This window comes from Copadichromis virginalis, linkage group LG5 (assembly GCF_057382275.1).
Source record: "Copadichromis virginalis isolate Kocher_CV1m ecotype Utaka linkage group LG5, C_Virginalis_male_GT1.1, whole genome shotgun sequence".
Classification (NCBI taxonomy): domain Eukaryota; kingdom Metazoa; phylum Chordata; class Actinopteri; order Cichliformes; family Cichlidae; genus Copadichromis; species Copadichromis virginalis.
Window position 1 is genome coordinate 21,137,060 of NC_140622.1, and position 24,134 is coordinate 21,161,193.

Here is a 24,134-nt window from a genome sequence, read left to right on the forward strand (position 1 = left end):
CAGTATCCATCTCACCAAGGAAACCTTTGATCAGTACTAGCACAATGCTATGTCAAGACACTCTTAACGTAGCACATCTCAAACAGAAAAAAAACTTAAATCTACAACCAACAGATTTGCAAAGGAGAAAAATGTACAATAAAAGCAAGCAATAAATAATAAATGCCCCTTGAGACACTCAGTTTGTTTGCAGATGACACCCCTTCTTGAGTTTGTGTCTTTACTGACAATCTGTTCTGGGCCATAAGAAAAAAAGAAAAAAGAAAAAAAAAAACACACACACACACACACACACACACACACAAATACTAGCATGACACACTGGCCTTAAAGAATACAGCTCTCTATACACTGAGAACAACCACCAGACTTCTCTGGTTTATGCATAACCTTGAGTTGTGCACATAGTCATTGGGGCATTAACTGTCAACTGCGCACCATGCTGCATGTCATGGTGGTGGTGAGGGACGAAAAAGCAGTAAAGCCGGCAAATGGTTCTGTCTAACTAGTTCCCCAAGTATTTTTTTTCCCCTGGAGATTCACCAATCTTGCTCTTTTCCTACAGCTTACTGCTGAAAATGTTTTTTTAACCAAGTTCAATCTAGTCTGAACTCTCTGAGAGGCAAGTATCACAAATACAAGAGAACGTCGGAAATATTCATTTAAAACAAAAACAAAAAAAGGGAATTTAAGGTTGTGTATGAATTAAAGCATCCATATGTGACAGAGTTACTTAAGGTTACAAAGCTTTTTTTTTTTTTTTTTTTTTTAACATTTCCACTGAAGTACAGTGTTTACATTCTTAGTCATATGCCCCTCAGTATTAGACAAAAGATTAGCTTAACAGTTCTCTTTTTTTATTGGATCTTTTTTGCAAAGAATGCAAAAAAGTGTTAATACAGAACCTGACTGAACAAATTCTTGGATTTTTTTTCTGCAGCAAGAAATGTGTCTTGTGCTCTTTTTGGCTGATATTTTATACAACTTAAAAAAAAGGGGGAGGGGGCAGCACGCACACACACACCCACACAGAATAAGCCAAGCACAGAAACAAGGAAACTAGTCTGGACTTGCCTAAGGACAACCTCTTTCCAGAGTGTAATATGAAACAAAGTCGTCTTCCCAAGAAATAACACATCATCATCAGTGATGACATGTGAAAAAGCACAACTCCAACCAAGCTCCAATTGTGTTGAACTACCACTGACGCAGCAAGTTTCCTGTCCGCAGACAAACAAGTCATAGACATTTCTAATTCTGGTTCTTTTCTTTCTCCCCACTCATTGTCCTGGGGCTGTAAACGTGTTTACCCTTATGGATATATATTCATTATCACACACTTTATTACCATTATGGACACTGCTTTACAATGTCAATGCTCAGCTTCCTGTACACTTTGGCACTTTATGGCCTAATGAACTCTCTGTTCTCTCAATGCTATGACCTTTTCAAGTTGACCCTGCCACCCGACTACTTCAACACAATCAGACATCACTGTCCCATAACAAGACAGTGAAATATTCATGTATTTATACAAGAGTCATACACATTTGTCTACCACCTGCTTGTACAACACTGCCCTTATGCTTCACGTGCAAGTTATTTATCATATCGGTGCATCCTGAACACAAACCTGTTCTGTTTGTCAATATTCATTATGCTGTCAACAATATGCTGACCGCAATTCAGTTCAGGTAGGTATTATGGCAAAAAAAAAATTTAAATGAGGCACTAGAAATCAAAATAAAGTTTGTTAAAATATTTAGTCAATGCTCAATACCATTATTAAGAATATCAATTAAAGACTAGCACTGAAATACTCAGAACTCTGTTCTGACATTAATTACTCGTGAAGAGTGTGTTTTTAGAAAACACACTGGTATGCAGAGAGAAGGAAGTCTAATTTATCTGTGCACTGTGCTGGGTATGTGATTTTAATTAATGTGTATGTGTGTGTTCGTGTGAGTGGATGAGTACTCTCCAGGAATACGGAGTGCTCCTACTCTCACAGAGAGCTCTTTGTGTGGGCACATTGCCCCTGAACCAGCATGTCTACCAAAGCCTCGTTGAAGCTTTGTTTGGCTTGTTTTCCTTTTGTTTATTCCACTTCCTTTCAGGTTCCTCTCTGTGCAGCTGATCAGAATGATGACCATGGATAGAGCGAAAGAGGCTTATTGAGAAAAAAGAAAAAGGAATAAATGCCAACACCTGATAACTGAATGATTTTAAAAAGCCACCGAACACTCAAACTAGCTGTACTTCATTCAATCATTAAGGTGTTTTGACATTTTTACAAACAAATGAGGAAACCTGTGCACTGTTAGCGAAAAACAAAACCATCAGAACGATGGTCCAACTACGGAGACCATAAATAACTCAATAAGCTCTTGCTGAGAGGGCCAAGTAAGTATTTTTGTTCATTTGCTGTGCTCATTTGTCAACATTTTAGCACAGTTTGTGGCTATGCAGCCCATTCATAACTTCAATACACACTGCAAAAGTTATTGACAGATCTCTAAAGTGACTGCAGCTACTCATGTTGCCTACAGGGCATAAAAGGTAATGGGGACTCCAGTGTATTAAAAGCTACACTGCTCACCAAACCTAAGCTGACCCCCTTGCCTGTCCAAAACACTTTTTGAGAGTTTTTTATTGATTTTGTTTTAGACTTAAAAAAGTTACGTTAAAAAGCGAATAAAAACCAGGCAAATGTTATGACTCCATTTCACTTTACTATACTGTAGCCCATGTAGAGCTGGGCGATAGAACGATAACGATATGTATCGCGATATAACTTTTACTCGATAGAGAAATTAAGCTATCGCGATAGACCTCGCCGCTCTCGTCCTCTCGTCCTCGCTCTTAAAAAAAAAAAAAAAAAAAAAAAAAAGGTCAGCCAATCTAAATTAAGTAGCGCAGAGCCGAACCAATCACAGCCGCAGCGTCACGTCGCGTGACTTGTTACGTACAGCACAAGTGCCAAGCCGCACGTGGGTTTGTTTGGGAAGCAGCCAGCGGGTAATGGAGGAAATGAGTGTGCCGACTAGAAAAATCAACCGAGCGTGACCGAAGAGAAAACAGATGATGGTTCCAATGCCGGAGAGATTGTCGAACGGAAGAGCCATAGAAGCTCCGTAGTGTGAAGGTATTTCGGCTATTTCAAGTCTGACAAAAAACAGAGTAGCGTGCACTGTAAATTGTGCCGAAAGCAAGTCTGGAAATACAATAAACTGGTGCATGCGTCACACTGTGCGCCACGTTATTGTTTCGGTGAAATGAATTTCTACAATACTGTTTCTGTTAATTGTACTCTCTGCAGTGTTTAAATGCTTACATATATACACACAGTTACTGTCCCTCCACACATACGACTCGGTTCTGCTTCTATGCCCCAGCTTTGTTTACTTTTTCCCACCGAGGCTTCTAGACTTCTGATTGGCCAACATTTCTGCACGGTTAGGAATCTAGCGCCACCTGCTGCTTTGGCATGTTCATAGCAGCGTTTTCCTTCATTTCTGCCTTTATGTGTGGACGGAATTATTTTTTAAAACGAAAACGGAAAATCTCCGTTTTCAAAAATACCCGTGTACGTGTGGACGTAGCCTCAGTCTCTGACTGGAAGCGCTAATTCGTCATTCGGCTTTTGTCAGACTAAAGTAACTGTTAAAACTGTTTGAAAAGCTCAGCTATACAACAAGGAGAGATTGAGAATTTCCTTTTAGTTCAGTTTATTTGATATCGACAAAAGTTAGTCAGTTTTGTCTGTTCTTCTGTAAAACAAACTAAGATTTATTTTTAGAATTAATATTTTGTTTCTAAGTGGAATTGACAATTTAGTCTGTTTCGTTTGTTCTGTTTTGAAACTTAAACGCTTTAGCGGCTGCCTTTTGTGTAGTTTGCAATATTTGCCTTTATTTATCTGAAAAAGTCTCATGTTCCTTAAGTACATCTACCCTGTTGAACTTATTATGGGAAATAAATATTTAAATAAAAACAAGCTGCTGATTATTTCACATTTTACTTGTGAGCAACAGCACATTTAAATCTTACAAATATAGTTATTTGGCTTATATCGTGATAGATATCGTTATCGCCTGAAATGAAAAAAAAACATATCGTGATATGAAAAAATCTCATATCGCCCAGCTCTAAGCCCATGTATTGTGTCCACTTTTCTGTATGCCGTTTAATGGTACAGAATCACGGTATGATTTACTGGCACGGTTTTAAAAATAGCAATGAAACCATCTATCTATAACAGCCCACTGGAACAACTGGAAATAGAGAAACAGCAAGCATGAAAGACAGACCAGAGGCTCTGTGAGGAAAAAAAAAGCCACAATCTGTGAATCTTTAAAAGTTCCCAAAGAGTCGATATAGCCACTGCTTATAAGCGTGCCTAATGACCAATCATCTTTGCGTTTAGAAATAGCAACCACAGGCAGTCACATTCTCAGCAGGTGATTACTGTTGCATCTAAAACAATGACAATATGGAGTCAGTATTGAATTTAAATACACTTTCACTTATTCAGTGTGCTAGATTTTACAGCTGTGAAATGAACTACTCCACACCAGTCACTGATGAAGCAAAAATATTGTGCCTGGAATCTCAAAATTCTGCTAATTTTTTTTTTTTTAGAGAGAAGTACTAAATCAATAAATAAAAGATTTAAAAAACAGTTTAAACTTTGTGTGCACATAAAAGGTCTTCATGCAGTCCAGTTAGTATCTATTGATAGAAGCAAAGTGTGTAAAAGTAAAAGTGGGGAAAAGGGCCATAAATTAAACACTGTATTTTATTCCATGATGGTTTAAGGTATCAAGAATTAAAACACAGAGTCGCAAGTTTTCTTTTAAGACATATCCGGGTGCACGGTCACCTTCATTACTCTTGGTGACATCCTTTCCACAGGTTATTGTCCCACACAGTCCTGTTTGCTTTGAAAACACTCTCTGCTCCAGCGATAATTGCCATAGTAACAAGAGAACTGAACCCAAAGCTGTCTGGATCTTTCCACACATTGACAATTACAGTTCACTGAAGCTGACATGCACAAGACTGCCATCAAACACTGGGTCAAAGATGACTAGACAAAGAAGATTCATTCATTAACACCACTGCACTGAGAGAAAAGCCTCAGAGCTGACCTTTGATGATAAAAACATTTACTTGACACTCACATGGTTTCCTAATTGCATTCAAGAAGTGGCACAAAAAAGGGTGGAGATATAGTCTCTGCTTGTTGCACTCAGCTGCTGATTTTTTTTACGCCTTTTTAACTGTTGTCAATCCTGTACTGACTCACTGTGCATTAATGCTCTTTTACAGAAACATCCCCAACAGTCACTCAAGGTAAAAGCAGCCCTACGCAACACAAACAGCCCAAGCTAATGGAAACATTATAAGCATATCAGAACCACAAAGACAGTATGAGGAAGTTGACTTCAAAGGGAAAAAAAAACTTTCTTTGACTGTACAAAAGTCGAAACAAACTCCAGAATGTGGCGTTGTGAGGGTCAGGCTCAAGAAGAATGAAGAAGTCCCTCATTTATACTGTTTATACATAATCTCATGTAATCTCAGTAAGCAGTTCATCATGCATGAACCATTAAGCATTTTGCAAGACTAAGCCTTTGTTAAACTGTGCAAACTTTATGTCTGGGAGGAGATCTATAGGACTCTTAAAGACAAAGACATTGTTTTCTCTAAGTTCTCTGAAGGCTTAGTAATTGTCTAACCCAGAAATTATTACAAGGGAAATTTAAGTTGTTTTGTTTGGTTGCATGTGAACATGGTGTCCAAGCTCTCACGTAGAAGCTGTGCATGTTCTCATAGGACTATAATTAAGTCAAACACATGCTGCACCAACACAAGTCCCCATTATTAGACTATTGATACAAGGCAAAGAAAAAAAACTAAACTAAACACCTTGTCTTCATCTATCCATCATCTGCTTCTTTATTTTATTTTATTTTTTTAATCCAAAGCAAGTTCTATCCAAGACCTCTCTCTAGTGCAATCAAAATTAATTTAAAATACTGAGTAGATTTTTTTCTGGTTTTTTTTTAAATTTTATTTAAACAAGTAACAGGCCAATCACAGCTTTACATTGATTATCTCTTTAATCTGACACTGAATCACAAAGAAAAAACAAAGAAAATTTGCCAAAAATCTAAAAACATGCATAATTCTGATGTGGGGTACATTTGCTGGCTGCCAGTGCCAGGCACCAGACCTGACAAGGAGTGCTTTAACACAGAAACTGGAGCAGAGTGAACCTAGCTGTCATCAAGTTTTCACATCCTGATGTGAACACTTCAGGTGGCTGATAATGAAGTTCTGCTGATGCAGGTGCAAATGTAGATGTAGATGTTCTGAAACTCCAGTTTTGACTAGTATTATAATACCAACTGTAATGGGGTGTGACAACACAAGCTGCCTGTCTGAGAGAGTCTAAATAAATAATTTAAAGAAAAATGTCTTGGTATGAATAGCCTGGCTTTTAGATACGAGTAGTAAGAGAGTCAGTAAAGGTAGGTTATAGCTGGATATCATACAGCAACGCAGAACAAGATTTAAATTTAACTCCACAGATATGTGGAAAGACTTGTTAAAAAAAAGCTAATAAAAAGTATCATGTAAGAAAACCAGCTCTGGTATAAAAAGATTTGTTTAACGCTGCCAGCTTTGTCAAACTCGGGGATTTATTTTCCTGTTTAAGAAACTATACTTTTGTGCATCACATTAGCTTTTCCGGTATATACGTCAAGCACTAAGGCTGAGACCTTACCACAATCACTGCATTACATCCTCTGCTTTCCTGTCTTTCTATAGCTGCTCCATCAAATAAAGGCAAAACAAATTTGTGTTACTGTCAGTAGGAGTCTTGAAAAGTTCCAAAATTTAGCTCCCACCTGTACTGATGACTGTGTGGGTGCATGTAAATGTGTTTATAGTCTGAACACAAAAATGGGAGCAAAGAACATATGCAGTCCAGAACTTAATGTCAGCATAAACAGACTACACCCAAACAACTGAGTCATCCGTGTCCCTGCTCCTCTAATGCTCGTCTCTTTTCATGTAAAAGGTCACAGTTTGATCCTCAGACGAATGTCAGGTTCCTATCCTTCCTCATGCTGCATCTCTGAGGCGCATTAACCTTCAGAAGTCATATTTCAGGAGCTACATGACCACACGCGTTCAAATGCATGGAGCAAAGATCTGTGTGCTGTGTTTGCAGATTCATGATCTGTTAAGGTAAAAGAAGCAACAAATGTAGTCAACATGCATTAGTGGCTGTTTTAACTGCATCTATCTATCAAGTGCACAATGTCTCTTTAAGGGTACAGTGGGTCATTTTTAATGTAGATTGCTACTGCCAACTGGGAAGTGAAACAAAAGTGAATGTAGCCGCCTAATCAAAATCAAGTAACAAATCAGAGTGAAGTGCAAGACATCAATGAACTGTTTATTTTGGACTTTGGCAGTAGCAGCTTAGAGCAATAACTCATAGCAATAACTCATAGCATTTCTGCAGCCTGACCCTGCTCACTTCCTGCTTTACAGGAAACACGCTACACAGCTCTGCCCTGCCCTTCCTGTTCACTGAGCCTGTATTTTTACACACATACAGTTTGCAGTGGTTGATGTCCGTTGCTCCAACCACTACCAACTCAACCAAGTAACAGAAGACATTAACCAAGCTACATACTGCACTGCATCATTTTATCTAACAGTGTGTATATATAATCTGCAGAATTAACCTTAGTATACAAAAACATTCAAACTAAACTCTCTGCAGATCATAACTGCCACTATTCTGTTGCACTGAAAGTCCAATCTACCTTGTCTTTGCCCCTGAATGACAACATGAGATTGAGCCAATGAAAACCCCCGAGACACACAGCTTGGATAACATCAGGACTACACATGTGCCTGGACTGACCTGGTCTGTAATTGAGAAGTTGGTGTTAACAAAGCAGTTCTCCTGTAAAGATGAAAAAGTTCTATTTAAGGTTCCCTTGAGAAACTGCTGAGACCCTCCCCAGAATCCTCCATTGTCACCAGCTCCCCACAGTCTTTAATCAAACTGGAATCTAAAGGGCAGGCCATTTTTCATCACAGGCCCAGGCAAAATCACCAAAATTGATTAAAAATTAAGATCTTTAAAAAAAGAACCCTTCATATGAGCACGAAGACCCGTATGTCTTATTATATTAAAATTGGCATCATCATCGTTATGTCAAGGTTTTTATAAAACATGAAAAATCTATCCAATCAAAACATACCATATAAAAGGAAGACAAACACAGAGACAATGAAGGGAGGGGTGGGCAAAATTGCTGGTGTCTATGCTCCTCAATGATGACCAAGAGCTCAGCTTTCTGTCATCGGCTGTTAGAGGTCAGCGTACATATCAAGCTAAAGCCTTACGATCAAATGGCTTCCACTAAAAGTCATTTCAGAGATTAGCATTCATCCCCATCAAATAGTCCTCTACTTTTTTTTTTTTCTTTCAATCCAAGTCAGATTCCTCTTCTCTCATATAAGCATGGTTCACTCAATCTGGTGCTCACTGTACAGCTGCATTCATGTCTACATCAATCAGTGCATTGGTTTTAATTGAAGAACACTGAAGAGATTTCTGAGCTGACACAAGTGGCAGACTGTCAGGTTCCTTTATTTTCACAGTTGTGACTATCTGTTTGCTAGGCCTAGTGTGGAAATATCAGATGTTGCTTAGACTGTGTGGCAGAAAATACCATGTGCAGCATTTTTTTTAGTTGCTGAAAACAGTCAAGAAAATTAGTGGGCTTGTTTAGTCAGACTAAATGTATCAGGACAGAAGTGCTAAGATGCATCTGAGACAGGAGGTGTATGTTTTTTGGAGGTTTTATTTGCCCCTCTCTTCTCTTATTGATTTTAAAAAAAAAAAAAGAAAGAAAGAAAGAAAAAAGCTCTGAACACTAACACTGTTTCCCTTTCTTTTCCAATACGGAGTGCCACACTGAGACATTTTTTAATACTTTTATCATCCAGTCCATTACAAATATAGACTTTGTGAAGTCAGATCCAAGGTGCAAGATTATAGTCTCAAGTTTGCCGGCACTTGCTGATTTGTTTCCCTCTGAAGGTACAGAGCTGCAGGTCTAAATGAGTGCAGTGTTTTACAGAGGCAAAAAAGCGAGCAGAAAAACAGGAAGTCAACCTAGTGTGACTGGCAGCCGTTGTGGGCAAGTTTGAGTCAGTGCATAGCATTCTTCCTTTGGCTCAGTTTCCCTTTGAGACATACTCAAAGAAGATTGGTCAGATGCTCAGAAAAGGTCAGAATCACTTGTCAATGCAGAGAATTATTGACACAAAAACTAAAAATAAGAGCACCACTTTGAAAGATTAGATTAAAACTTTCAGCACCAAACCAAGCTCAGGAAAACACATCTCACATTTAAGATCAAAAGCCATTTAAAATTGGACACACAGTCATGTCTCTGAACCACTACAACTAAAGAGGCATGCAGGTACATCACTAATTATCTGCCTTCTGCTAAAGCCATGTATCTCCTGCATAGTTCACCTCAGTACAGTTGTCTGTTCTCTTCAAATTAACTGGCAGAGCTCAACTACTAACTGACAGCAAAGCATGCAGCACAGCCATTCAACACCCCAAACCTTTATCACATCAGGTTCCCTTTAAGCTCCTTCCTTCAGCACCCTGTTCATCAACCTCTTAATTCCTAGCCATGTTGAGTTGGGTGAGGCCTAAAGTTTTGAGCTCAACCCTTTTAATCTCACCTGTTCCACTTTCTGTAGCCTTTATTTTTTAAACTGCTGCCACATTTTAAGAAAAGGGACTTCTGTCTGTCAGTCTCCAGAGGGTGCTAAGAATAAAGATTTAGGTTTCAATCAGCACATGTCTGTTTCCACACATGAAAACCAGGTAATGTAGAAGTTACCGAAAGTTACCGAAGTTACAACACACTTAAAATACTGTTTCGTTTCACTAAAGGAACTGCATGGGTAAAGCAGGCAGGAGGCAGGACACATGACACTCCCTCACTGTAAATTCGACAAACAAATACCTGTATTATCATCATATGGCTACAAATGGACATTTTTGTTTTCTCATGTGCTTCCATTAGCTAATGTCTAGAAAAGTTCAGGACTGCGATGCCTTCAATGTTATTAAAGAAAACATACCGATGATCAAGTGTTGCCTAACATGCTCTATTTTTAGTGCATTTCCTGCTTGTAAAAGCAAAAGTAAAGCATCTGTGGAATCACTCACTGCAGCTCTCCGTTATTTAAGGTCTCCTCCCCTGCCTCGAACATCTTTTATTTACAAAATACTCCTGATAGTAAGACACTCCTGATAAGCAATAATGTTACATGCCTCAGTGCTGCTATTGGACGGACTGGCAAACTACATGAAGTATTAGGCAAGAAAAACAAAACAGCCAAGAAAAACTACAAACATAAAAAGGTAGAAAATGTTTATTTAAGAAAACTAGGCAGTGTTATAATTCCTTTTGTGACACTAGAAGTAACATATAACTTATGCAATCCATTGACCTCTGTCCTGAAGCTAAAGCAAGCCAGGGAGCATTATCTCAGTAAACAAGTGAGTGAATCATTTTCTGAATGAGATGCTGCTCTTCAGCAGAAAGAACATGAAGCTGCAAAATAACATTATGCTACAAAAGTGAGGCAGTGCCATGCGCCACACAAATGATGACTCCAAGTTCCAAGCTCTCTCCAAGTTGGCCTAAGTATGCTGGGTGCCATCATTGCCACTCCGTTTCTCAAACATATGCATTCATTGCTACTAGGCATGCACCCCCTTGAGACCCCCCAATTGACCATACATTTTTGATTTTACAAATGAACAGTTGTCCAGTTCAAGCATCACACCAACCACACACATCGACAGCAGGAAGGATATGGTGAAAAAAGGGAAAGCTCTTTTTCTAAAAGGTCTGCTTTTAAATATCTATTTCTGAGTCTGACTTCAGTTCAACTCTCAGATCTCGTGCAGATCCAGCCAAGTCTGCTCACTCTTGGTTAAACAGAAATAGTTAACAGTGACCGTGGTCCCACCCTCTCTCTGTTCTCCTACTCAGTATTCCCTGGCTAAAAAGAGCCTCAGTGTGGGAGCACACCAAACTGAGGCCCCACAGAAAAACCACATAATTACAAATCACAATAAAGCCCTCAGTACTGTGTTCCTGCCTGAAGCTCAGCTGCACCCTACTCTGCTCCAACTCGAGGCCTTTGCTCACAGCTACATGCCCCCCTTCTTTTGACACTTTCTTTCAGTCTGCTTAGCCGTACCCCCCTCCCCCCCCCCCCACACCCTCCCCCCCTTTCATCTCTCGTCTTTCTCTTGTCCCTGCAGTAAGATCCTGAGAGAGAACAAAGGACGCGACCCTAAGCGACGGCCTCGAGGTAAAAGAGCCGGCATCAGGAACAGGCTACGGGCTCGCACACACCGCGCACCCATGCCCAGTATCCTGCTAGCCAATATTCAATCCATCGAGAACAAGCTTGATGACCTCAGAGCCAGAATCAAGTTCCAGAGAGACATTCGGGACTGCAACCTCCTCTGCTTCACCGAGACTTGGCTGAACCCAGCGATACCAGACCACGCCGTGCAGCCGATGGGGTTCTTTTCGGTTTACCGCATGGACAGGACAATGGAGTCGGGGAAGAAAAGAGGTGGTGGAGTGTGTTTGATGGTGAACAACAGATGGTGCGACAGCACAAACATCTCCCCACTCACACGCTCTTGCTCGCCCAATCTGGAGCTTTTGATCGTTAAGTGTCGCCCTTTCTATCTCCCTCGGGAATTCACTGCGGTCATTGCCTGCACTGTTTACATTCCGCCTCACGCGGACTCGGACACTGCCTTATGTGAGCTACATGAGGCTCTCACACATCAACAAACACTTCACCGAGATGCCGCACTCATTGTTATGGGAGATTTTAACAGAGTGAATCTCAAACGGACATTTCACAACCTTCACCAGCACATCAACTGCCCCACCCGGGGCACGAGGACATTAGACCACTGCTACACCCCGTTCAAGAACTGTTACAAGGCTCAACCCCTGCCGGCATTTGGAAAATCGGACCATTCCGCCATCTTCCTCATACCTGCTTACAAACAAAGGCTAAAGCAGCAACCACCAATCAGGAGGGAGGTCGCTCGCTGGACGGACCAATCGGTGGCCGCGCTGCAGGACGCACTGGATGACGCAGACTGGGACATGTTTTGGCGCAGCTCTGATGACATCAACATGTTTACGGAAGCGGTTGTGGGATTTATCGGGAAACTAGCGAACGACACAGCAGAAAGAACTATCATCCGAACGTTTCCCAACCAGAAGCCGTGGGTGGATAAAAACATCCACGACGCTCTGAGATCACGCACCGCTGCCTACAATGAAGGGCTTGTCTCCGGTAATATGGACCTATACAAGGCTGCGTCCTACAACGTGCGCAGCGCGGTCCGAAAGGCAAAGCGGAGCTACGGGGAAAAACTAGAGTCACAGCTACGACAGTGCGACTCTAGGAGCCTGTGGAAAGGACTGCGGACTATAACGGACTATAAACGACCAGCTTCTTCAATGATGAATGCCGATGCTTCACTGGCTGATGAGCTGAACACGTTTTATGCTCGCTTCGATGCCGCAGCAATTATAACAACAAACGGCTGCGCGCGCTCGGAGTGCACCAGTGAAGAAAATGCATTCGTCATCACAGAGCATGCCGTGAGGAACACCTTCAGGAGGGTGAACACCAGGAAGGCAGCAGGACCAGATGCAATCCCTGGCCGGGTCCTTAGAGCCTGCGCTGATCAACTAGCACCGGTGTTCACGGAGATCTTCAACCTCTCCCTGGCCCAAGCTGTGGTTCCCACGTGCTTCAAACGGTCCATTATTGTCCCTGTTCCAAAGAAACAACAGCCCGCTTGCCACAATGACTACCGTCCAGTAGCACTGACTTCAATTGTGATGAAGTGTTTTGAAAGACTGATGAGAGATCACATCACTTCTTCACTTCCTCCCACCATCGACTCACTTCAGTTTGCTTACCGGACTAATCGTTCCACAGACGATGCCATATCTCACCTGCTCCACACATCCCTGAGTCACCTGGACACTGGCAGAGGGAATTATGTTAGGATGCTGTTCGTGGACTACAGTTCAGCATTCAACACAATAATTCCCTCTAAGCTTTTCACCAAGTTGACGGATCTAGGACTCAGCTCATCACTGTGTCAGTGGATCCTCAACTTCCTCACAGACAGACCCCAATCAGTGAGGGTAGGAAAACAAGTCTCCCCCTCCATGTCACTCAGCACTGGAGTGCCTCAGGGCTGTGTTTTAAGCCCCCTGCTGTACTCACTGTACACTTATGACTGTGTAGCCACATCCGACACCACCTCCATTGTCAAGTTTGCTGACGACACTGCTGTTGTGGGCCTGATCTCCGACAACATCGAGACGGCCTACCTGGAGGAGATTAGGAACCTGGAGACCTGGTGCCAGGAGAATAACCTCCTCCTAAACGTCAGCAAGACTAAGGAGCTGATCGTGGACTTCACTACAAAGCAGGCGAGGAATTACAAACCCCTCATCATCAGTGGCACGCCAGTGGAGAGAGTGGACAGTTTCTGATACCTGGGTGTCCACATCACTCAGGACCTGTCATGGTCCTGTCACATCAACACCCTGGTTAAGAAAGCCCGTCAGCGTCTCTTCTTCCTCAGAAGACTTAGAGACTTCCATCTGCCACTGAAGGTGCTCAAGAACTTCTACTCCTGCACCATCGAGAGCGTCCTGACGTCAAACATCTGCACCTGGTTTGGGAACAGCACCAAGCAGGACAGACGAGATCTGCAAAGGGTGGTGCGCTCGGCAGAACGCATCATTCAATCAGAGCTCCCTGACCTGCTGTCCATCTACACCAAGCGGTGCAAGTCCAAAGCTAGGAAGATTATGATGGACCTCTCCCATCCCAACAATGGACTCTCCTCACTGTTGAGGTCTGGGAAGCGCTTCCGCTCCCTTAAGGCCAAAACAGAGAGAATGAGGAGGAGCTTCTTCCCCCAGGCTATTCGGGCCCTGAACCAGGTGTAGGACTGGACTCTCCCAAACACGTCACTATAAGACTGGATTCTCACACACGTCACCACACGCACCACCACACATTTCCTATAATCCTATAATTCCTATAATTTATAATCCTTATCTTTATAATCTCTTCTGCTATTTGCACATTCTTTACTGTAAATTCCCAAGTTAATTTGTAAATTTTTGTAGTAAATTGTAAATATTGTAAAACTTTTCTTCTGTCATTTAATGGTCGGGCATTGTACAGCTACAAGCATTTCACCCCCATGTCATACTGTGTATGGTTGTGTGTGTGTGACAAATAAAATTTGAATTTGAATTTGAATTTGAAGTCTTACTGTGGATTTGGACAAACAGATACAAACGAGGTAGCAGTATGGTGCCTCCATGTCTCTGTAGTTCTGGAGTTGTTCTGTAAAAGGCATAACATACAGTCTACTCTGGCTGGACATTGGTTTGATGTACCCAGAGTTCATAACTATATGTATAATTACACCTAAACCTTTATGCCTGGCATTTTGAATCATTATGTGTCAATGGGCTGTTACTCATTGTGTCCATCTCTCTCCTTTTTTTATTCAAGTCACACAATCCTCCAAAAGCAGCCTACACTATAGTCGTAATTATTCTCTAATATAAAGTACTCAGCCTGCTTCACTTCAACTCACATGAACACTTAAGAAGTAGAGATTTAATACTACAGCTTGCAGTAGTTAAGTGGAAAAGGGGCTGCAGGACTGCTGCAGGCACATCGTTGACAGACAATGTTCAGCCTTCCCAAGAGGCTCTGCGCAATGATCAGCTACAGATAATTAAAAAAAAAAAACTTTTTACCTGTAGCTGTGCCTCACCAAGACATTGTTCAGATCGTTTTGTTTAGGTCAACACTACAAGAGCCTATAATAACTTTCTGTTAAAGCACCAACTATAAACACACAAAAACATTTTATTAGCCAAGGAATGGTGCCATCGAAATAAAGAGCTAATACAGTCCAATAAAGAGCTAAAGCTACGGCTTTAAACAAACAAGACTAAGCCGATCATTAAGCTGCATTCAGGCATAAGAAGCAAGTCTCTCCAAAGACTTAAAAAGGTATATGGGTTCAATTATTGCTACAGGCAAGTGGTGGTCTGAAAAGATGGCAAGGGCAGAAACACAAGTAAGATAACTCACAGAGATAGAAACAGTACAGAAAATCCACACAGCTAAATGCATGCAGAATAATCCTGGAAATAAATAAATCCTGCAAAAAGTGAAATGCCACTGCCTCTAAAGTCTTTTACACACAATAGCATGTGAGACCTTACAACTAAGTATCCAGACATGCACAGGATGATTTCACAAAGATAACTAAAATCAGTTACTTTTAAAGTCAGATATAAGATATTAGATCAGCTCCTCCTGTATCCACTCACTGGATGATTATTTATAACCCGGTACCTGACAACAGATAACAAGTCATCCCCGAAAAGGTTCAAAGGTTAAGAATTAACCTAAAGAGTCATAAAAATGGATAGCTGTGCTTTTTATGGACAGGCCATACCTAACTTAAGAGTTATTGCATGTGTTCCCATTTAGTCAGCTCTTGTTTTTATTTGTCAGCTAGGAAAAGTAGGTCACTAGAAAAAGCATGATTTCATCATCCGGCACCTTTTCTCTGTCAATATTTAGGCGACAACATTAGTTCTATGTCCACTGACAACTTTTTGGCTGTTATTATTTTCTTTTTCTGTTAGAGAAAAGTTACTCCAATTACACCAGGGGTCGGCAACCCTGGGCACGCGTGCCGAAGGGTTAACTGATGGCACGACCATAGCTGGACTGGCCATCGGGCACACCGGGCATTTGCTCGGTGGGCCGATGATTTTTTTTTTTGTAACGGTATAAACAATGAAAGGTGGTGGATTGGCCAGATGCTGGTCGGTGTGTAAAAATAACTCAGTTGTTTGGTGGTGGCTATGGCGGAGCTTCCACAGATTCAGTAACATCAGCAAGTGGTGGAGGCCAGCAGGTGGATGAGACAAAGGGGAGGTAAGAGGAGAGACCCGAGGCGGCCGCCGGTCCGAGTGTCAGGTGAACTGAACTTCAGGTAAGAAGTTATGACCTGCAGTCTATGTGGGTCAGATATGAACCAAGTTTAGGTGGATTTTATTTTCGTTGTGCTGACTTTTTACAGTCAGTTACAATAACTCGTACTGCGTGCTAGCTAGCACGATGGAATGGGGTGGGTGCTTTGAAGTTACTGATGTTGAACTTTATTTTATTCATAAGCTTAGTAGAGTTGCCAACCGTCCTGTAAAAACAGAATCGTCTCGTATTCAGAGAAAATATTGTGCGTTTCGTGTTGAGCTGAAAAGGAACACAGTTTGTCCCGTACTTCAGCTGAAATGGAAAAAGACACAAACCTGGAGTTATTCTGTCGTTACGCTGCAAAGCTGTCTCTTCTCTCATTCTCTCCCCCTCCCTCTCCTGTTTCTACTTCAATCATTAAACTGATCAATGATCAGCTGATCGGCTTTTCTCTCTTGTTTGTTTATCTCCCACTTTGCGCCAGAAAGAGGAAACCAGCGGAGGTCGCGTTAAATAACAGCAGCACGTTTAAGCTTGATCAGCTGTTGTTAGAATTTATTTAATATTAATTTCTAGTATCAGCTGATGTTTGCTGGAACCACAGCTGTAAAGCTGCTGGTCATGATGTCAGTTTGGTTATCTGGTGAGAGGGAACCATGAAGATGAAACCAGGAGATGTCCTTACTGAATCATCAGAGCTGAACAGGTGATGGAGAAACAGGTTTACCTTTTAGGTGACATGGATGAGTTGAAGGGAAGTTATGAACTGTTTCTGAGAGACAAATAACACCAGGATCCTTTTCTAAGTAGCTGAAAGCTGGTAACTGTGCAGGGGCGGGTCTAGCAAAGTTTTTCCAGGGGGCCAGGTAGGGTATTAACAGGGAGAGGGGGGCACAAAGACATACTTTCTTATTCTCATTTAAAATATCTAGCTTTTATTAAATAATTATCTGAAGCTTACAACCAAAGTTTTTATCTGACGTAAAATGTATAGAAATCATACATATACCAACAAGACTGTACATCACTGTCACAACAGCGTTTGTTTCATTCAAAGGCTTTATGGCTTTAATACCTGGTGGGCCGGTCTCTAGTCAAAATGCCCGGGCTGTTTTTTTGTCCCAGTCCAGCCCTGGGCACGACACGCAGTGAATTAATCTGAGAAGGTGCATCAAAAAATAAATGGCCGCACCAGCGGTGCACATCACAAATCAGCTCGCATAGACACATTAGTTGTGCCGCTTCTTAATGACGGTATCTTAGCTAACAACCCCAACTACCAGATTCAACTTGTAATTGGCTAAAAATAACTTGGCCTACTGGTGAGAGGGACGTTGTTAGCTTTCCACGTTCTGACACTTCAAAAGCTTCAGGAGCTTTCTGCTCAGCGTAGCATCAGCACCACGGAAAGACACGGATACATCCGTAGACTCAAGACAATTCACAATGCGTTTTGGGGACTTTCAGGTGTTTGGACCAATGTTTTCTTTTCTGATCAAACCAGAAATCTTTAATGAGCAGCTAGATCTGTCTCGCATTAACTGGCTGAGGTAACACCAGTTAATGCAACATCGAAGCAGCTGGAATCCATAGCTGTGCGTGTTCATGGAGTTTGCATTTTCACCTGCTGGACATCACTACCTGACAAGTTTAACTGTCTTCAGAACATTGCAGAGGCCTTATTGACAGTATTTGGCTCTACATATCTGTGTGAGCAGATTCTCTCTCACATGAGTCCTCAGGTAGCCGTCTGAATGCTGGACACTCGGAGATGTCTCTGAGTGGGAGAACAGAGATCACGTTAACATGTGTGTCTCTGTATTAACAAACATGATATATTGGCCCAGTTCATTTTTCTTATCATTGTTGTGAGGAGACCATAAATAGCATTTGCATTTTCTGTTGTACAGTTCATTTGCTGTTATGAAGTTCTTGTTATGGATAAAAAGTGTCTTTTTTTTGTTTCAAAATAGCTGATAACTACTCGCTGATAGCCGCCAACATCTGCGAACAAATGTAATTCTATAAAGTGGTTCTATATAGTGTGTAACTGTTCATATAGAGCATTATTAAATTTATTGATAATGCAATCATGTGGCACACTGACTTCTGAGGAAATTTTAAATGGCACTCGTCATCAGAAAGGTTGCCGACCCCTGAATTACACCAACATTAAGTAACACTTAAACAACTGTGTCTCAGGGAAGGAATTTGGAATAACGTAAATAAACCATCACGTGCTCCACTTATTTGTTTTCCTAACCTTCAGCTCAATGATATTTGACAAGTGAGCATGAGCCATTGGTGTAGTTGTTGCAGTCACAGTTATTTGAGTAGAAAGTGGCTAGGGTGTCAGTTTTAGGCTAGGTTAGGATTTATAGTAACAATAACCTAATATCTACTTTATACTTCCAGCATTCTAAGGATAAGAATTTGGCTAATGTCATAGGTTTTTTCCTTTACCTTGAAAAACTCCTGAGTTGTATGCTTTGAGTTATTACCAATTTGCACTGTGAAACACTTTCTAATCAGTTTTGCAGCATTTGGTTGAATCTGAGCAGATGGTATAGCTCTGTTCACTTAAAAATTCATCCTGCAACTTTTATCAGCAGTCACAGCATCAATAAACACTGGTGACCTGGTTCCACTGGCAGCCATACATCCCTCTACCATAACATTGCCCCCACATGTTTGACAGATGAGCTGGTAGAAGTTAATCGTGGCTTCTTATGTTCGCATTACGTTTTTGCCCCCCCCCCCCCCAAACTGTGCAGACTCTTTTAGATGTTTTTTGTTCTTTCGTTTGTTTTTTCCTTGGCAAAGTGTAATCTGGGCTTCCTGTTCCCAAGTGCAACCAGTTGTAAACCCTCTGCATTTCCATTCATAAAGGCATCTCTTGATTGTAGACTTTAACAATGATACACCTTCATCCCTCAGAGTGTTCTTGACTTGATTAGATGTTGTAAAGGGCTTTTTCTTAACAGAAATAATTCTCTCATCATCCACTTTAATTGTCTTCTGCAATCATTCAGGATGTTTGGGGTTGCTGACCTGGCCGATACATTATTTTTAAGCATGTACCAGGGTGTGGATTGGGCCTAAAGTTTTTGCTGTCTCTGACGTGTTTAATTTGGTTTTTGCAAGCTGATGATGGCCTCCTTCACTTGTACTGTCACCTCTCATATTAAGAGTTCCACTGAACAGTTACCAAGTGCAGAAGGAACAGACCTAATCTGCCAATTACTTTTGGTATTACATTGGGAACTAAGCACAATAAGTTGTTTTTGTGAAACAACTTGAATTAAAGCTGACAGACTGCCTTTCAAAACATGATAGTGATCTCTCTCTCATACAAGTGAGATACCTCCCCCTTATTACAGTTACAGCCCCTAAATAAATCAGTACTCTGACACTAAGCTGCAGTTATATAAATGTTATATGTGTTACCACATAGCTTGACACCTATCTTACTTTGCTAAATGTTTTACGAAAAACTTTTTACACCACCCGCTTTTAATAGCAGACGTTCTATTTATGTAATGCCTCTACATGCAAAGTGGACAGAGGAGGGGACACAGCTTCATGCTTTTACATGCAAAAACCAATAAATCACCATGTCATCATCCAGACAACGTGTCACAGCTACTGAGAGTATAGTCTAAAAGGTTATGAAATCAACTAGAAAACACTTCTATTGTTGCCGTTAATTATACATAATTTAATAAGCACTTCCTACTAAACACATTTCCTTCACAGGAAGGTTTTTTGTTTTTTTGGAGCTGATATGAAACTGAACACAAGTTCAGATGTCATGTTTGAGGGAATGTCACACTGCTTTCCTCCTGCCAAATTATACACCACACGAAAGCTCTCAATAACACACACTCACACAAACATACACAACTAACAAGTGGCAAAACCCAGCTTATGCTGCCAGGGATTTTTCTTTATAAAAAAATCCCAGGGGTCTTAATTGTGCCCTGCTGCTTTAAGAGTGAATGTTTATGGGGTGGAAAACAAAACAACACACAAAGTACAAACACACTTTATTGCTCATACACATTCTTTCCAAAAACCTTTTTTAGCTTGAGGGGTGTATTCAGTCAAATCTGACTATTATGTGAAAAAGATCATTTATAGCAGTCGTCTAGTATCACAAACACTTATCAACAACTACAGTTCAACTATGCACACACACACTATGCTACTGGCCAATTAAGGGGTATGCAAGTCATATGTCAGTCTCTTTTTTTGTTAGTGTCTGCACTCTTTCTTCTTTTATTTTCCTTAAGCATACAGTTTTAAATAAGAAACAGAAATGCTTCATAAAACTTGTTAAAAAGCTCGTCACATATACTTGTTTAACTCTTTGCGACACACTGCCGTGCCTGCACTTTGCCAACATAAACCAAGCAACTGACACAGGATGGGAGTGCTGGTTTCCTCAAACCCGTCAAACAAAAGGCTCGCATCTAGTTCTCTTTTACATGCAGTCAGCTAAAAGAGGAAGTGAGAGATGGGGGATGGGGGGTTTGGTACTGAAACAGGAAATGACATCAATTGCATCTGCACAGTTAGCAACCATGAAGGAGGGAGCATCACCACTTGGTGGGGGGGGGGGGGGGGGTTGAGGTAATTCGGGGTACTGACTTAGATTTATATTAAAAAAAATAGATTATTTACTTATTTAATAAGCAGAATAGGAATATTCTGAATGGTTTTCATGAAAACTCTTCAAGAATATGGGAGGAATAAAACAGTAATGCCATTTTGAACTCAAAGGGATGAGATTGCCTAAAATTCTTCTTCAGTGTGCTCCACTGCTTTTTTTTTTTTGAGTTACTAAGTAATTTTCCAAGAAGAAATCCTTAATTTTATTAGACACTCCAGTCTACATTTCCAGGGGAAATTTATTTTGCAGAACCAACATGTATCCTATGGCAATATTAATATTTGTGAGGTCAGTATAGCAATAAAAAAGCCATTCAGGTCGTCTGATAAGGGGGAGGAGAATGCAGTAGAGGTTTCAGCTGCAGCAAGGTTAGCAGCAATGCACAACTTCAGCATGTGTTCAGATATTTTTTTTTAAAAAAAGGATAAGATGGGACTTAAGCAACTCAGCAACCATGACTATCATTTTTTATGTTAATAATTAACTGTTCTTTTTCACAAAGCCAAACCACATGAGTGTAGCAACATGAACTGTTTCAGTTTGGTGCTCTAATGAAACTCTACTGCTGTTGACCTCAGTTTGGTAGATTTTCAAGGAATCTTTTAGAGGACAGAACTGTGTAAAACAGTATTATTGTTACACAGGACTTGACAACAAAAATAGCTGTCTACATGGCAGGAAAATTAATTACCTTTTACTGTGGTTTTAATGGGGAGAAATTATGTGGATAATACACATGTAGTTATTTTATTTGTCCATCTGCCAGATAGTGGAGAGGTTAGCAGATACAATAATACTGCACCATAGAAACTGCACATTTAGAGTGCAGCTGTCATAATATTAGTACCCTGAATCCTCTGTGGGAGAAAAAAAAACATGCCCTCGCCCACTGTAACATGTAAACTAAACCCACCATCTATCATGTTCATATCATATAAAGCCCTGCAGCATAAGTTATGTTAGTCACCTCACTTGTTGCATTTTCCCCACAGCATACAGCTCTAATGAACCAACACCACCAAACAGAGGTCAGCATCATCTTAAAGCCTGTAGAGTGAGAGATCAAATGACATCGTAGACAAACTTTTACCAGATACTGAAAGACTTTAAAGAAGCGAGGATGGAGTACAGTGTGAAACACAAAAGGAAAATAGTTCCAACATGCACTCCTGGGAGAGAGACACCTCCATTCTTCTAAAGTCTGCTTCCTGACAATGTCACTACACTATCCTTTCACATCACAGAAGCACACTGTCACTAGTTACAAAAAACAGAGATACAGTCATTTCATTTGTTTGTGACATTTTGCAAGATTAAATTTCAGATGTAGCTAACCTTCTTATCATCTAGACGCTGTCTCTATTTGTCCACTCCTGAAGGTTTTTCTGCGTGCTACCACCTTGAAAACACAAGGTACTAAAAGATAAGACAAAGCGGATCAAACTGAGGCTGCGCTGTGAACAAGCACAGCGGGGACATTTACAGGAGAATGTAGAAGCCATGATGCGCATACCAAGTTTGACCTGAACTATGGACCCACTCTCTCAGCTTAGATCCCCACTCATAATCCCACAAGTTTTTCTACAATGATTTTATCCTACATTTAATTCAACCTAATTTTATCCCAATCTCACCAATCATCCAAGTGCCCCCGTCTCCCTTTTTTTCCCACATTTGGCTTTTCAAGTGTACTTAAGCTGTTCCAGTTTAAATAGGCTCAAAGCTGATGGTGCATGCTCCCCCTGGAACTCAGGAGGACGAGAACAACCAGAGCAGAAAAATGACAGGATGACCCAATGAGAATGGAGGGGAAATGAAGTGAGATCACTTCCTACAATGGAAAGAAAAAGGAAATGGATTGTGGTGGGGAAGGGAGGGGATAGCAATTTACTGTGTGTGTGCTTAATGACATGATCAGCCCAAGAAAGTCCCGACCCCTAGCTCTCCATTGCCTTGTCGTCAGTCAAACCTACTATTTTTATGGTTTCAATCATAATTTCTCTGTACACAGAGTTCATCATTCTATCAATAAATACCAGAGCAACGCCACCCCAGAAAGAAAAGACAGCGCCATAATGGGACGTTCAAAACATCTTAATTTTGACGAAATGTTGCACAATTTTGACCAAATCAATCCACAGACAACCATATAAACATGCGTCAAAGTAGTCAAAACTGCCTTTGTAGTAGTTCCCCCTACAACAGGTGTCTCAAGGACATGCCATGATGAAACGCACACAGACTCACAAAGGAAAAACAAATACCAACCACACGATCATGGATGGTAATTACATAAATTCTGGGAAAACAAATGAACTCATGGTTCAACACCTGAAGGTTGAATGCTTACCTTCTCTACTGTACAGGGTCTACAACTTAAGCGTCAGAGGATAAGATCAAAGACACTATACATATAACAAGACAAATCTGAATAAACATGAATGGATTCCCTTGAGATTAAATTGGATTTCATTTCATTGTATTTGCAATTTACCCAATCCTTTAAAAACAATCATTCATTCATCTTATTTTGCATCTTTCTGTTTCCGGCAGGAACTGTTTCAAAATGCTAAATTCCTGTGTCTGTGCCGGACTGTCTGTGCTGTGCAGTAGCCACTTCCTCCTTACTCTTTTATCTAAGCTAATGTGCATGCACACAAATGAGGCTTGTGATCTGGTTTGGCGTCTTTCACACCCTGTGATATCTAGAACTAAGCTGCAACAACCTGAAGGATGCATTTTAAAACAGCTACTATTCACACACACTCACACAGAAAATGTCGACATGCTGCTTTCAGCTCTTTGCTAATGTAGTATTTTAAGAAACAGCGGGAAGTGTGTAACAATCAAGCAAAGATATGAGCTATGGATAGACACTCAGAAGACGATGGTAGAAGATTTTCCAAGCTATCAGTATTTCCAGAGCAAAGAGGATAGTGAAGCCAAGTCCCAGTGGACCTGTACTGAGACATGCAGTCTGCAGGAACAGGCTTTATCTTCAGAGCTCTCCCTGTAATTGCAGGATATTCAACCCTTTCACATACCAATTCACAGATCTGCCATCCAGTGCGTCATACAGTTAATTGGACAGCACTGTGGTGCAGACTGTTGAGTAAACAAGGTCAAGTCACCCAAAAACACAGGGCAGCAGCTCACTTGATACATTTCACAGAACAGGCACATTTCTGCCAATATGTCTCCAAGAAGTTGAAGTTCAGTAAACGGACGTTCATTCCTGTAAAACGAGTCAGTCTGA

At 40.9% G+C, this 24,134-nt stretch overlaps 1 protein-coding gene across 1 annotated transcript in view; it reads right to left on the reverse strand.

The window, feature by feature from the left end:
- LOC146709597 (guanine nucleotide-binding protein G(i) subunit alpha-2-like) overlaps positions 1–24,134 on the reverse strand; it is a 62,412-nt gene that overhangs the window by 33,037 nt on the left and 5,241 nt on the right. The gene's annotated exons all lie outside the window — the stretch shown is intronic.